At 39.8% G+C, this 16,023-nt stretch overlaps 1 pseudogene; it reads right to left on the bottom strand.

Moving 5' to 3' along the window:
• Positions 1-3,352: 3,352 nt before the first annotated feature.
• On the bottom strand, positions 3,353-7,040 carry LOC143400905 (large ribosomal subunit protein uL30 pseudogene; annotated as a pseudogene).
• Between the last annotated feature and the right edge of the window lie 8,983 nt (positions 7,041-16,023).

Genomic DNA, 16,023 nt, shown 5'->3' on the forward strand with positions numbered 1-16,023 from the left:
GACTTCTGGGGCTGAGGTTGTGGCTCAGTGGTAGAGTACTTGCCTAGCATGTGTGAGGCATGGGGTTTAATGTTCAGCACTACATAAAAATAAATAAATAAAATAAAGGTATTCTGTCTATCTACAAATAAAAAAATTTAAAAAAATGAATTGAACTTCTGACAAAAATCTGAGAAGTCATAATAAATGAAACCTGTAAATCTGAAGATGCTTCTCACAGATGGTCTGTTTCTTTGCCCAAGTATAAAAAAATCTAAATATCATGTAGGAGGCAATAGAAACTATATTTTATTTGTGTGCACATTTATTAGCATATTTTCCTGCTATCAGAAAAGTATTGATACTTTTGGTTTCAGATGTGCCTGTCTTGCTTTGAGTCCATATCATTAGGAGACAGGAAAACCTAAGATTGTTAAGAATCCTGTACTTTGTGTGAATATATTAAATAAATATATGAATATATTAAATAAAACATTTACTTACTCCAATTTTAGGCTTGCAACCCTTGTTTTCTAAAATATGAGGTAGCAAAGATTGTGCATAATTAGCATTAAGTTACCCACTGCACACTATCTTGACTCTATGTTTCAGGTCCTATTGTGGCACTTTGGGTAATACCATTTTTATAATTATGCATGAATACATTGACAGGTGATTTTATTCCTGAAAGATAATTTTTCTATGTTGATCTGATTATTTTTATCTTTAACACAAAAGTTAGACAGTTTGTATATCAATATGTACACTAACTAGATTTGTTCTCAGAATAAAAATTCAAGCTTCCTGATAACGTAGGTGCGACTTATACATATTTTGAAACTTCACCTTTTTTTTTTTTTTCACTTCCAAACATAAAGACCATACTAAGGAAACTTCGGAAAGTAATACTTTATTTCTAAATATTTTTTTTTGTTCACAAAATCAAATATTCTACAGGACAGATGGAAACAGAATGGCAGATGGTTGGTACTTAAAAGCAATAGCAGCCAGGTGTGTTTGTGCATACCTGCAATCTCAGTGACCTGGGAGGCTGAGGCAGGAGGATCATAAGTTCAAGATCAGCCTTAGCAATTTAGTGAGATCCTATACAATTTAGTGAGGCTCTCAAGAACTTCTTGAAATCCTATCTCAAAATAAAAAATGAAAAGGGCTGGGGATGTGGCTCAGTGGTAAAGTACCCCTGAGTTAAATCCCCAGTACCCCAAATAAATAAATAAATAAATGAAAGTAATAATATTAAGTAGTTAAAAGTAGGTTGGACTAGGCAGGGTGGCACATGCCTATAATCCCAGTGGCTTAGGAGGCTAAGGCAGGAGGATTGCAATTTCAAAGCCAGTCTCAGCAAAAGCATGGTGCTAAGCAACTCAGTGAGACCCTGTCTCTGAATAAAATACAAAAAATAGGGCTAGGAATGTGGCTCAGTGGTTGAATGTCTCTGAATTCAATCCTTGGCACCAAAAAAAAAAAAAAAATGGGTTCGATTATTGCTTAGTTTTTTTTTAATTTTATTTTTTAAAAAACAAATGACAGCAGAATGCATTGTTGCTTAGTTTTTGTGCATTTAAAAGAATTGAGTGAAAGACAGGGCTTTGGCAACAAGATCAAGTCAAACTGGATGCTTCCTTTCGGACAGGATGGTCTGGATCTCATCTCTTCTTATCAACTTCCCCTTTTCAATTTAAATTCTTTATGTACTAATTTTCTGAGGTTGTATTCATTTTGTTTTTACTCCTGAGCAGAAAGAAATCTTTCTCTTTACCCTACTTCTTTCTTCTGAGCAAAGGTAAACTTCTCCAGGAGGAAGAAGGGATCTTGTGCTGGGCTTAGGATGGAGGAAGGGAGAAAAGGAGGAAAAGAGAGAGATTAATTAACTGAATGAGAATGGGGCAGAAGATAGAGGAGAGACAGAAGAGATGGGAGAGATAGATAGCAAGAAGAAAGGGGAAAACTCCAGGCTTCAAATCTTGCAAAATACTTTCCCAAGAGGTGCACGTGTGTCTTCAGAAAAGGTCATCAGGGGCTCCCTTCTCAGGTCTACGTCTCCCATCACCAAAATCCAAGTATTCTGAGAAGAAAATCCTGATAGATTCAAGCATACAGTCACCACTGAGGTGGCTCCTCCCACTGTCTTACCTGGGGAGAAGACTAGGAGGAGGTACCAGAGTGTTCCCTGGCTGCCTCCACTCTTGGCACAGCAACCTGCAATGAAAAATGATTATGTGGGTATTTAGGAGACTTTCCATGGCCACAGGCTGGTCCCACCTGGCTTTCCAACTTACTTGGCCCTTGATGGGAGTGGTGGAAGCTTACCTCAGTTGAGTACCTCCCAGGAGGTTGTTCTAGGTGAGGCCTCAAATTGCAACTGTTTCTGATCTTCAGGGTTCTGCAGAGGGAACTGGAAGAAAGAAACTGAGGTAGTTCTCAGTCCTTAATTTAATTTTTAGAAACATTTTTGGAGACACTTGCCCCAAATCTTGAAATCAGAAATTCCTGTTCACTCTAACTTCAAAATACACCTCCGTTTTATACATTTTCTATCATTTTAACCAACTAGTACTCTAGTCTGAGACATACCTTTTTATTTTGGGGTGGGGTGGGGGAGAGTATAGCTAGGTGATGAATGTGAGGCCCTGATTTCAATCCCTAGTAACATAAAAAAAGTTTTTATTTTCTTTTCTAAAATCTAGATTCCAAGTCCAAAATCATCAAAACATTAAAATGTCTTTTATTTGGGTTTCTTGGAATGACCATCATTGACAAAAATATTTGCTCTGATAATTTATAAAGGGAAAATTATAGAAATATTCAGGTTTTGGGAATGTGATTGTAGCTCAGTGGTAGAGCACTTGTCTAGCATGTGTGAGCCACTGGTTTCAAGCCTCAGCACCACATAAAAATAAGTAAATGCAATAAAGGCATATAAAAATGTTATCATCTGTATTTTTTTAAAGAAATATTAAAGTTTGTTGACACTCTCTAAATTTTGAGAATTCAAACATATTGTGAACTGTTCTTTTGGTTATCAAACAGAATAACATAAAGAAAACTGACAAAATAAAAATTGGGTTTTCTGAGGTTAATTATAATAAGATGATTGTGTAGTTCTAAACTTAAAAAGATCCTCTTTTGTATAAACTGAAAAAATAAGTCAATACATTGATTTTAAAAAAGAAAAATTCTTTATCAGTTGTCAATTAGTGACATTCATAATATACTTTAGGGATAAATTAAAGCCCCTGCATTAGTGCTCTCATTAAGGTTTTTTTTTTTTTTTTTTTTTTTTTTTTTTACAATGAGAACAGGTACTGTTTTATTAAACCACCATATTAAAAAAAATACCACAGTAGATACCTTAGTTCATCCTTCTAATAAGCCTCTTGATCTGGTCTTCCCTGTTACAAGCATCTCTACCTTCTTCAAAATAGGTGGTCTTTTTTTCCATTCTACCTCTTGGAGAACATAACCTGAAAGGCCACACCAAATTATTTACCTCTTTGAAGTGTTTTCCATAGTGTAGATCTCATGAATCAGATCCTCCATGCAGATGATGCCGTATTTACCAAGCGATCAAGCAATCAAAGCGTTATCTGTCAAGGCAATTTGTTTCTTACTGATTTTGCCATATCCATGCTTGTAGATTAGTTCATTCATTAACTTCAGATTTGGATACCCCCATGCAATATATGGTTCCACAATCCTCAGCATGTTAATTGAAGCCTTGTTGCGCTAAATGAAGGTGGCATTGTAGATCTGGTGAAGGAGAAGAATTTGCAACACCTTAATAACCTTTGCACCCATACCATTGATACCTCTGATCTTGATGACAAATGCCAATTTTGGTTCTGACAAAATAAAAATTGGGTTTTCTGAGGTTAATTATAATAAGATACACAGGTTAATTATAATAAGGTACACAGAAGTTGCCATATTTTCTAGCCATTCTAGCTATTCAAATCTCCATTCTGTACATGTGCCTATAATCTTTGTGGCAATGATTGGCTTTTTTTTTTTTTTTTTTTTTTAATAGATAAGTTTCCTCCTTGACTTTTAAAACATTTTTTGGGCAAACTTCTTTTTGGGTGATTTACCTTCAGCTCTGTGATGCCGAAGTCTGGCTGGGCACAAATAACTGAGTCGCCACGAAGCACTTGTAGGTTCAAAACAGCAACTCTTTATTGCCGAACTCCACCAGCACTCCATGCACACTCCCCGGGAACTCTCCCCGGGAACTCTCCCAGCTCTCCACCAGGCTCTGCACCCTCTCTCCCTCCGAACCCCCGAGAACTCAACGGGAACTCCAAAGTAGCGGGTGCCCAAGGCGGCAGGAACCACCATATTCCTGGAGCCACCCTATTGCCAGACAGCAGGGGTCCATATACAACTCAATACACAGCCTGTCCCAATCCAGCATCATCCAGGCATAGCAATTATAACTTAATTATCATCATCTTAATGGGTCGCTGGCATCACCTCTTAACCACTCCTTCTGGCGCCATCCCGACTGGGCTGTGGCTCTCAGCACTGTGAAATTCCTTCACTTTTCTTATCTATTTATTTGTTCTTTCTAGAGATAAATGACAGAAGAGTGTATTTTGACATATTATACATACATAGAAGTAAAACTTGTTCCAATTAGGACTCCTTTATTGTGTTTACCTCAGATTCATTTTACTGTCTTTTCTATTCCCATCCCCACTGTCTTTATTCCCCTTTGTCTAGTCCAATGAACTTCTATTCTTCCTCTCCTCACCCTCCTTTGTTGTGGGTTAGCATCCTCATATCAGAGAGAACATTCTGCATGTGGTTTTTTGGTACTGACTTATTTCAGCTCAATTCACAACAGCTGAGTTATGGAACCAACCTAGACAGGTGTCCTACAACAGATGAATGGATAAAGAAAATGTGAGATATATATATATATATATATATATATATATATATATATATATATATACACACACACACACACACACACACACACACAATGGAATATTACCCATCTATAAAAAAGCATTTGCTGGTAAATGGATGGAACTGGAGAATATCATGCTAAGTGAAATAAACCAGGCTTTCACTTTTTCTTTTTTTTATATTTGTTTTAATTAGTTACACATGACAGTACAATGATCTTGACATATCATACATTTGAATCAGATGAGATATAATTTCTCATTTTTATGAGTGTACAGGTTGCAGAATTACATTGATCATGCAGTCACATATATACCCACAGCAATAATAATGTCGATTTTATTCTGCTGTCCTTCCCCTCCCCTCTCCTCCCATCACTTCTCTCTACCCAATCTAATGTGACCTACTTCTTTTTTTTTTCCCCTCACATTGTCATACCTGAATTCTGTATCACTTTTTCTTAAGGATTTCTGGCACAGCAGGAACTTTTTTTGAGTTTTTTTTTTAATTTTAAAAATTAGGTATATATGACAGCAGAATGCATTTTGATTCATTGTATACAATTGCAGCACAACTTTACATTTCCATGGTTGTACATGATGTAGCATCTCACTATATGTGCATCATACAATGTTCCTAGAGTAATGATGTCCATCTCATTCTACCATCTTTCCTACCCCCATGTCCCTTCCCACCTCTCCCTTCCCTTTGCCCCATCAAAGTTCCTCCATTTTTTCTCCCTTATTATGGATCAGCATCTACTTATGAGATAGAACATTCAGCCTTTGGTTTTTGGAATTGGCTGACTTCAATCAGCATGATATTCTCCAACTCCATCCATTTACTGGCAAATGCCATAATTTTATTCTCTTTTGATGCTGAGTAATATATCATTGTTTATATATTACAGTTTCTTTATTCATTCATCTATTGAAGGGTATCTAGGTTTCTTCCACAGTTTAGTTACTGTGAATAATGCTGCTATCAACATTGATGTGGCTGCATTACTATAGTATGCTGATTTTAAGTCCCTTGGGTATAGACTGAGGAGTGGGATAGCTGGATCAAATGGTGGTTCCATTCCAAGTTTTTTGAGGAATCTCCATACTACTTTCCAGATTGGTTGCACCAATTTGCAGTCCCACCAGCAATGAATGAGTGTGCCTTTCTCCCCACAACCTCACCAACATTTATTGTTCTTTGTATTCTTGAAAACTACCATTCTGTCATGAGATGAAATCTTAGAGTAGTTTTGATTTCCATTTCTCTAATTACTAGAGATGTTGAACATTTTTTCATATATGTGTTGATTTCTTCAGTACCCTCAAACCCTCCATGGTTCCATCAGGAAAAAGAGGAACTCTCATGAACTCGTATTGCAACTCTGCCTCCCTTTCTGGGGAGGGAGAGTGAGCATTATTTGACTGGTGTTAGGGAGCTATTTGCACTCTCTACAAATATTTTGGAAACACACCTCAGTAGGCTGAGGTGGTAGGATTGACAGCCTCTGCAACTTAGTGAAACCTCGTTTCAAAATAAAAATAAAATGGGCTGTGGTTGTAGCTCAGTGGCACAATGCCCCTGGGTTCAATCTCCAGTTTAAAAAAAAGTATTTAATATTGCTTGTTAATGATTCATACTTAAAAATATAAAGTTTGTCAAACATTCTGTGCTACCAGCGATCTAAATTTATCATTAGAATAACCTTCTCCCACAAGTTAAATAAGCTCAAAAAGCTGAATTGTTTCCCATCACTCAAACTTGCCAGCTAATGAGACTGAAAAAAAATCAAATGTTTGTATAAGCAATAGATATGCAATTGGGTTGGTTTATTAAAACAAACAAACAAACATCAACAGCAACAAAATGGTAAGAAATTAAAGAACAATGGCGGCCGGCGAGGAGGCAGCACTTTCAATGCCTCCGCAGTAATGGGATCAGAGAGACCCATTAATACACCTACATGCGACCTGCTGAGAAACTTCTAGCAAAATTCCGCTGAAAGGAGACCTGCCAGGAATTAGTAAGTCTATTGGAGGGGTCAGTTTGTCCCAGACGAGTGAATCTCCGCAACGCGGAGCAGGGGCACAGTCCCGCCGGCCGCCGCCGAACTGCCGCTGCCCACACATTGCAGCGAACATACGAATGGCCGCTGCCTGCCTGGGCCCCTACTGGCCCGGCTCTGTGAACAGCCTCTGGCGGTTCGGCACTGCAAACGACGCCGCCCCCCCCCTCATGTGAACAGCTCCCGCCCACCAGGCTCTGTGAAAGGCCCCGCCCGGAGAACGGGCCCGCACGCCCAGCACTTCGAACAGCCCTGCCCAAACGGGGGAATCAGGAGTGGCGCAGGACCCGTGGCGCAGAACTCCCGGCTACCGCTACCACCAGTGCTGACAACTGAGGTCTCTTGCACCAGCTTCCGGGGGCGTGGCTACCAGAGGGCAAGCAAATTCACTTGGGGTTCTCAGCCCCAAGCTCTACAAGCTTAGGGTCCAAGGGAATAGCAAACAGGGAGAATGTGCCCAGGCGTTCATGAAAAAAGGGCTCACAGGAGCAGCAGACCTGGCGTGTAGCCAGTATTGTGGTGATCATCACCAGTGAGTGGGGCATAGCTCGAGGAAAAGTGGGGAAGTGACTAGACACAAGAGAAGGCCCTAGGCACTCAGGATTGGAGACCCGCCCAGACCGGGAGGAAGAGCTGCTGCACAGTGACTGGCTCCCGCCTACTGAGAGGAGAAGCTTGGCCCAGTGGGCACAGCTCCACCTACTGGAAGAATAGTGAATCAAACTCTAAGACTGCATTTATTAAATTTTTTTTTTGTTGTTGTTTTTAAAAAAATTTTTTTTTAATTCATTTTATTTTTTTAATATTAATTTTCATTTTTATTATTACTATTATTATTTTTTTAATTTTCTATTTCTTTTTTCTCTTTCTTCTTTTCTTCTGTCTTTTCATTTCTTTTCAATTCTCTTATTCCCCCTTCATTGAATTCTACTGCTTACTCTCATTCTCTTTAGTGACTTCTTCCCCTATAATACCTTTCCTCCCAAGCATCAAGTAAATTTATAGGAGTAAACAGTAACTCAGCAGTCAAACAGAACAAGAAGCAACATGAGCAGCATGAAAAAGCAAGGAAGAAAAGGAGTACAAACAATGCAGGAAAGCCTAACTATTCAGGAGGACCTAGAGTCATCAGAAAAATGGTCATATAAAGAACTCAAGGAATACCTTAGACAGATGGAATGGAACCTTAAAGAGAATATGAGACAGCAAATTCAAGCAGCGAAAGAACACATTGAGAATGAAGTACATAAACAGATAAAAGAAGAAGTTAAGCATCTTTATCAGGAGATAGAGATTATAAAAAAGAATCAAACAATAATCTTAGAAATGAAGGAAATTATAAACCAAATTAAAAACTTAAATGAGAGTATCACTAATAGAGTGGAGCAAGTAGAAGCCAGAATGTCAGATAATGAAGACAAAATATATCATCTTGAAAAAAGTCTAGCCAACTCAGATAGGCTGGTTAAAAATCACGAGAGAAACATCCAAGAGATATGGGATAACATTAAAAAACCAAATTTAAGAGTCATCAGGATAGAGGAAGGTACAGAGATTCAAACCAAGGGAATGAGTAACCTGCTACATGAAATAATTACAGAAAACTTTCCAGAAATAAAAAATGAAATGGATGTACAAATTGTGGATGCATACAGGACACCGAGCATACAAAATCACAGTAAACCAATGCCAAGACACATTGTTATGAAGATATCCAATATACAGAACAAAGAGAAAATATTAAAAGCTACAAGAGAAAGGAGGCAGATTACATTCAGGGGTAAACCAATAAGGTTAACAACGGATTTTTCATCACAGACGCTGAAAGCGAGAAGATCCTGGAACAACGTATTTCAAACACTGAAAGACAATGGATGCCAACCAAGAATTCTGTATCCAGCAAAATTAAGCTTCAGGTATGACAACGAAATAAAAATCTTTCATGATAAACAAAAGCTAAAAGAATTTGCAGCCAGAAAACCAGCATTGCAAAGCATCTTGAGCAAAACACTACACGAGGAAGAAATGAAAACAATAACCAAAGCCAACAGTGGGAAATACCTCAGTAAAGACAGATGGAGGGGGGAAAGCTAATTATGGAGAAACAAACTAAATTAAAAAAAAAGAGATAAATAATCAAACATGGCTGGAAGTACAAACCATATATCAATAGTAACTCTAAACATTAATGGTTTAAACTCTCCAATAAAGCGACATAGGCTGGTAACATGGATTAAAAAAACAAATCCAACAATATGCTGCCTCCAGGAGACACATCTGACTGGAAAAGACATACACAGGCTGAAGGTGAAAGGTTGGGAAAAAATATACCATGCACACGGTCCTCGCAAGCAAGCAGGGGTGGCCATCCTCATATCGAATAAAATCGACTTCAAGACTAAGTTAATCCAAAGGGATAAGGAAGGACATTATATACTGTTAAAAGGAACCATTCACCAACAAGATATAACAATTATCAATATTTATGCATCAAATAATGGTGCTGCGACGTTCATAAAACAAATTCTCCTCAAGTTCAAGAATCAAATAGACCACAACACAATAATTGTGGGTGACTTCAACACACCTCTCTCACCATTGGACAGATCCTCCAAACAAAAGTTGAATAAAGAAACTATAGAGATCCAACATGGCGGCCGGCGAGGAAGCAGCACTTTCAATATCTCCACATTAACGGGATCAGAAACACCCATTAAAACAGCTACATTCTACCTACTGAGGATCTTCTAGCAAAATTCCGTTGAAAGGAGACCTGCTGAGAATTAGTAAGTTTATTAGACGTGACAGTTTGCCCCAGACAAGTGAAACTTGACCGGCAGCGCGGACGCAGAGTCCACTCCCGCGGCCACCGGCCGCTTCTGCAAGCGGCAGGCGGCCCAGAGCAGCACGGCAGAAGGGTCCCCGCCCGGCCAGCAGACAGCTCCCGCCATCCCGGCTACCCTGGCGGCCCTGCTCTCGCTCGGCGAACAGCCACCCCGCCCGCCTGGTTCTTAGCCACGCGGCTGCAGCCACCCGGCTTTACAAGCGGCCCCCTGCGGCCCTGCTCGGCGAGAAGGGTCCCCGCCCGGCCGGCAGACAGCTCCCGCCATTCCACTCTTGCTCTGCAAACAGCTACCCCGCCCGCCTGGTTCTTAGCCACGAGGCTGCAGCCACCCGGCTTTACAAGCGCCCCCGGCGGCCCTGCTCGGCGAGAAGGGTCCCTGCCCGGCCGGCAGACAGCTCCCGCCATCCCGGCACTCCTGGCGGCCTGCCCGCTCTGCGAAGGGTCACCCCGCCCGGCTCTTAGCCACGCGGGCGCCGTCTGCCCGGCTCTGCGGGCGCCCCCGGCGGCCCAGCACAGCCAGAAGGGTCCCCGCCTGGCCCGACAGAAGGCCCGTGCCCTTCCGGCTCTGCTAACGGCCCTGCCCACCCGGGAAAGGGCTCCCCCCCTTGAGAGGACGGGAAGGAAATCTAACCAAGCCTCTATGAATTAGCGAACTGGGATCTAAAACCAGAGATTGTGTCAGACCAGAGACAAGCCAGTTCCACCTCTCCCTTCGGTCACTCCTGCAAGGAGCCAGGGGCCCGCCGTAGCAGAGAGGGGAAGTCACCAAAGATCGGCCAAAGAGATTCCTTCCCAGCGGATTCTACTTTAGCAGGTGTGTGGTTCCCACTCACATCAGATACAAACAACCGGGAAACTTCATAATCTTTTTGTGGGCGTGACAGTAAGGGCCAAAGGACTCTCCACCCCCAACTCCCCCAACTGCCAACTGAGAGGGCTTGACGGTAGGAGCGGAGGGAAACAGAGGACACCCCAGACCCCCAACTCCTCCTACCGCCAGTGGAGCGGTCTTGATTGCAGGGACTGAGGGAAGCAGAGGGGATCCTCAACCCCCAACTCCCATTACCACCAGCAGCGACACCAATGGTCTTAGCCGCCAGATTCCGAAGGAGTGCTCACCAAAGGGGTCTGGAAAAATTAAACTATTGATTCCCAGACCACAGCTCCACAGCACTGGGGCTTAGATGAATGACAGAGAGAGTGCTCAGTCGTTAGGGAAATAGAGCACTCGGTGGGGCTGAAAGTGTAACCAAATCCCTGGGGAACTGCATCCAGTGACCAGGACCTGGCTGGCTGGCAGGAGGAAGGGGAGGAGGGGCCGTAGAAGTGAAACGGCTCTGGACCAACAGGATTGAGAGACTCCCAGGAGCCGCCTTACAGGGATTGCTGTTGACACACTGAGGGCAAATCTCAGCCCGGAGGGCACAGCTTTGCCTACGGGGAGAGAAGAAAATGGATCTCTAAGACCTAATTTTATTTCTTATTTCATTTTTTTTCTCTCCCTTTTTCCCGCTTTCTCTCCCCTTCCAAGTTTTATTCTTCCTGCCATTCTCCTCTATGCTATCTATCTCCCTCTCCATTCTTTTCAAGAGCACCTTCCTTCCCCTTCCCCCCAACTTTCATCCCAAGCATTACGTCCTCTATTTTGTGTAACTGTCTAAATGCAAATAGGTGAATGTTTCGAGGACGTCTATAGTGCTCCTAAACGCCTAGCTACTACCAACACCCTGATCCAATCGACGGTTAGTACCCCCCTTCAGTAGAACAATCTTCTAAAGTAGCCTAGACATATTAACCCTTATACCTGCATAGCACCTAACCTAAAGTCCTAAGAACAAAAAACAAACCACTATATGCATACAAAATCCCGAAGCCCTTTATAAATTGAATGAATCAGCTCTAAAGAACAATAAAGCCCAACATTTACAGGCATAATCTCCCACCACAAAGGAGAGACAACAGTGATAAACAAAGCCAAAACAAATGTATAGGAGAAAGCAGTTACAAAGCAGTCAAACAGAGCAAGAAAGTAACGTGAACAACATGAAAAAACAAGGGAAAAAGGATTACAGATAATGCAGGACAATTTAAATTTACAGGAGGACCTAGAAGCATCAGAAACATGGACAGGGAAAGAAATAAAGGCATACCTAACTCAGATGGAACGGAATCTTAGAGAAGACATGAGACAGCAAGTCCAAGAATTGAAAGTATATTTCGAAATTGAACTAAACAAACAAATTCAAACTGCAAAGAATGAGATTTACCAGGAGATAGGGATCTTAAAAAAAAAACCAAACAGTAATTTTAGAAATGCAAGAAACCTTAAACCAGATTAAAAATGCAAATGAGAATATCACAAATAGACTAGATCAAGTAGAAGTCAGAACATCAGATAATGAAGACAAAGTCTATCAACTTGAAAAGAGCATAGTCAACACTGAAAAGATGCTTAAATCTCACGAGCAATCTATTCAAGAGATGTGGGATCTCATCAAAAAACCAAATTTGAGAGTCATTGGGATAGAAGAAGGCACAGAGCTTCAAACCAAAGGAATGGACAACCTATTAAATGAAATAATCCTAGAAAACTTCCCAGAGATGAAAGATGGAATGGATTGCCAAATCCTGGAAGCTTACAGGACCCCAAACATCCAAAACTGTAATAGACCAACCCCAAGACATATAATTATGAAGATAGCCAACATACAGAACAAGGAGAGAATATTAAAAGCTACGAGGGAAAGGAGGCAGATTACATACAGGGGTAAACCAATTAGGTTAACAGCTGATTTTTCATCACAGACTTTGAAAGCGAGAAGATCATGGAACAATGGATTTTAAACGCTGAAAAATAATGATCTCCAACCAAGAATACTGTATCCAGCAAAATTAAGCATCAGATTTGACAATGAAATTAAAATCTTTCACGATAAACAAAAGCTAAAAGAATTCGCTGCCAGAAAACCAGCACTGCAGAGCATTTTGGGCAAAATTCTACAAGAAGAGGAAATGAAAAATAGTGCCCAAAACCAACAGAGGGAGGTATCTCAGTAAAGGGGGAGGAAAACAACCAAAAAGTAAAAACTAGCCAAACTAAAATAAATAAATAAATAAACATGACTGAAAGTACAAATCGTATCTCAATTGTAACCTTAAACGTTAATGGTCTAAACTCACCAATCAAGAGACACAGGCTAGTAACCTGGATCAAAAAAACAAACCCAACAATATGCTGCCTACAGGAGACTCATATGATAGGAAAAGACATACACAGGCTGAAGGTGAAAGGTTGGGAAAAAGCATACCACTCACATGGCCCTCGGAAGCAAGCAGGAGTGGCCATACTCGTATCGAATAAAATCAACTTCAAACCTAAGCTAATCAAAAGGGATAAAGAAGGACACTATATCCTGATAAAAGGAACTATTCACCAACAAGACATAACAATTATCAATTTATATGCACCAAATAATGGTGCAGCAACGTTCATAAAACAAACGCTCCTCAAGTTCAAGAGTCAAATTGACCACAACACAATAATTATGGGTGATTTCAACACACCACTCTCACCATTAGACAGATCCTCCAGACAAAAGCTGAATAAAGAAACTATAGAGCTCAATGACACAATCAATAACCTAGACTTAACTGACATATATAGAATATATCAACCATCATCAAGTGGATACACGTTCTTCTCAGCAGCTCATGGATCTTACTCAAAGATAGATCATATATTATGCCATAGGGCAACTCTTAGTAAATATAAAGGTGTGGAGATAATAGCATGCACCATATCTGATCATAATGGAATGAAACTGGAAATCAATGATAAAAGAAGGAAGGAAAAATCCTGCATCACATGGAAAATAAACAATATGTTACTGAATGATCAATGGGTTACAGAAGACATAAAGGAGGAAATCAAAAAATTCTTAGAGTTAAACGACAATACAGACACAACATACCGGAATCTATGGGACACAATGAAAGCAGTTTTAAGAGGGAAATTCATTTCCTGGAGTTCATTCCTCAAAAAAAGAAAAAACCAACAAATAAATGAACTCACACTACATCTCAAAACCCTAGAAAAGGAAGAGCAAAACAACAGCAAACATAGCAGAAGACAAGAAATAATTAAAATCAGAGCAGAAATCAACGAAATTGAAACAAAAAAAAACCATCGAAAAAATTGATAAAACTAAAAGTTGGTTCTTTGAAAGAATAAATAAGATCGACAGACCCTTAGCCAAGCTAACGAAGAGCAGAAGAGAGAAAACTCAAATTACTAACATACGGGATGAAAAAGGCAATATCACAACAGACACTACAGAAATACAGAAGATAATTAGAAAGTATTTTGAAAAATTATATTCTAATAAAATAGAAGACAGTGAAGACATCGATAAATTTCTTAAGTCATATGAGCTGCCCAGATTGAGTCAGGAAGACACACACAATCTAAACAGACCAATAACAAAGGAAGAAATAGAAGAAGCCATCAAAAGATTACCAACCAAGAAAAGCCCTGGACCGGATGGCTATACAGCGGAGTTTTACAAAACCTTCAAAGAAGAATTAATACCAATACTTTTCAAGCTATTTCAAGAAATAGAAAAAGAAGGAGCTCTTCCAAATTCATTCTATGAGGCCAACATCACCCTGATCCCAAAACCAGACAAAGACACTTCAAAGAAAGAAAACTACAGACCAATATCTCTAATGAACATAGATGCAAAAATCCTCAATAAAATCCTGGCAAATCGAATACAAAAGCATATCAAAAAAATTGTGCACCATGATCAGGTAGGATTCATCCCTGGGATGCAAGATTGGTTCAATATACGGAAATCAATAAATATTATTCACCACATCAATAGACTTAAAGATAAGAACCATATGATCGTCTCGATAGATGCAGAAAAAGCATTCGACAAAGTACAGCATCCTTTTATGTTCAAAACACTAGAAAAACTGGGGATTACAGGAACTTACCTCAACATTGTAAAAGCTATATATGCTAAGCCTCAGGCTAGCATCATTCTAAATGGAGAAAAACTGAAGGCATTCCCTCTAAAATCTGGAACTAGACAGGGATGCCCTCTCTCACCACTTCTATTTAATTTAGTCCTTGAAATACTAGCCAGAGCAATTATACAGACAAAAGAAATTAAAGGCATAAAAATAGGAAAAGAAGAACTTAAAATATCACTATTTGTGGATGATATGATCCTATACCTAGAAGACCCAAAAGGGTCTACAAAGAAACTACTAGAACTAATAAATGAATTCAGCAAAGTGGCAGGATATAAAATCAACACGCATAAATCAAAGGCATTTCTGTACATCAACAACAAAACTTCTGAAATGGAAATGAGGAAAACTACCCCATTCACAATATCCTCAAAAAAAATAAAATACTTGGGGATCAACCTAACAAAAGAGGTGAAAGATTTATACAAAGAAAACTACAGAACCCTAAAGAGAGAGGTAGAAGAAGATCTTAGAAGATGGAAAAATGTACCCTGTTCATGGATAGGCAGAACTAACATCAGCAAAATGGCAATATTACCCAAAGTTCTCTACAGGTTCAACACAATGCCAATCAAAATCCCAAGGGCATTTCTTGTAGAAATAGATAAAGCTATCAAGAAATTCATATGGAAAAACAAAAGACCCAGAATAGCAAAAGCTATTCTAAGCAGGAAGTGTGAATCAGGCGGTATAGCGATACCAGATTTCAAACTATATTACAGAGCAATAGTAACAAAAACAGCATGGTACTGGTGCCAAAACAGGCAGGTGGACCAATGGTACAGAATAGAGGACACAGAGACCAATCCTCAAAATTACAACTTTCTTATATTTGATAAAGGCGCTAAAAGCATGCAATGGAGAAAGGATAGCATCTTCAACAAATGGTGCTGGGAAAACTGGAAATCCATATGCAACAAAATGAAGCTGAATCCCTTTCTCTCGCCATGCACAAAAGTTAATTCAAAATGGATCAAGGAGCTAGATATCAAACCAGAGACTCTGCACCTGATAGAAGAAAGAGTTGGCTCCGATCTACATATTGTGGGGTCGGGCTCCAAATTCCTTAATAGGATGCCCATAGCCCAAGAATTAAATACAAGAATAAACAAATGGGACTTACTGAAACTAAAAAGTTTTTTCTCAGCAAGAGAAACAATAAGAG

The sequence above is a fragment of the Callospermophilus lateralis genome, chromosome 6 (genome assembly GCF_048772815.1).
Source record: "Callospermophilus lateralis isolate mCalLat2 chromosome 6, mCalLat2.hap1, whole genome shotgun sequence".
Classification (NCBI taxonomy): Eukaryota; Metazoa; Chordata; class Mammalia; order Rodentia; family Sciuridae; genus Callospermophilus; species Callospermophilus lateralis.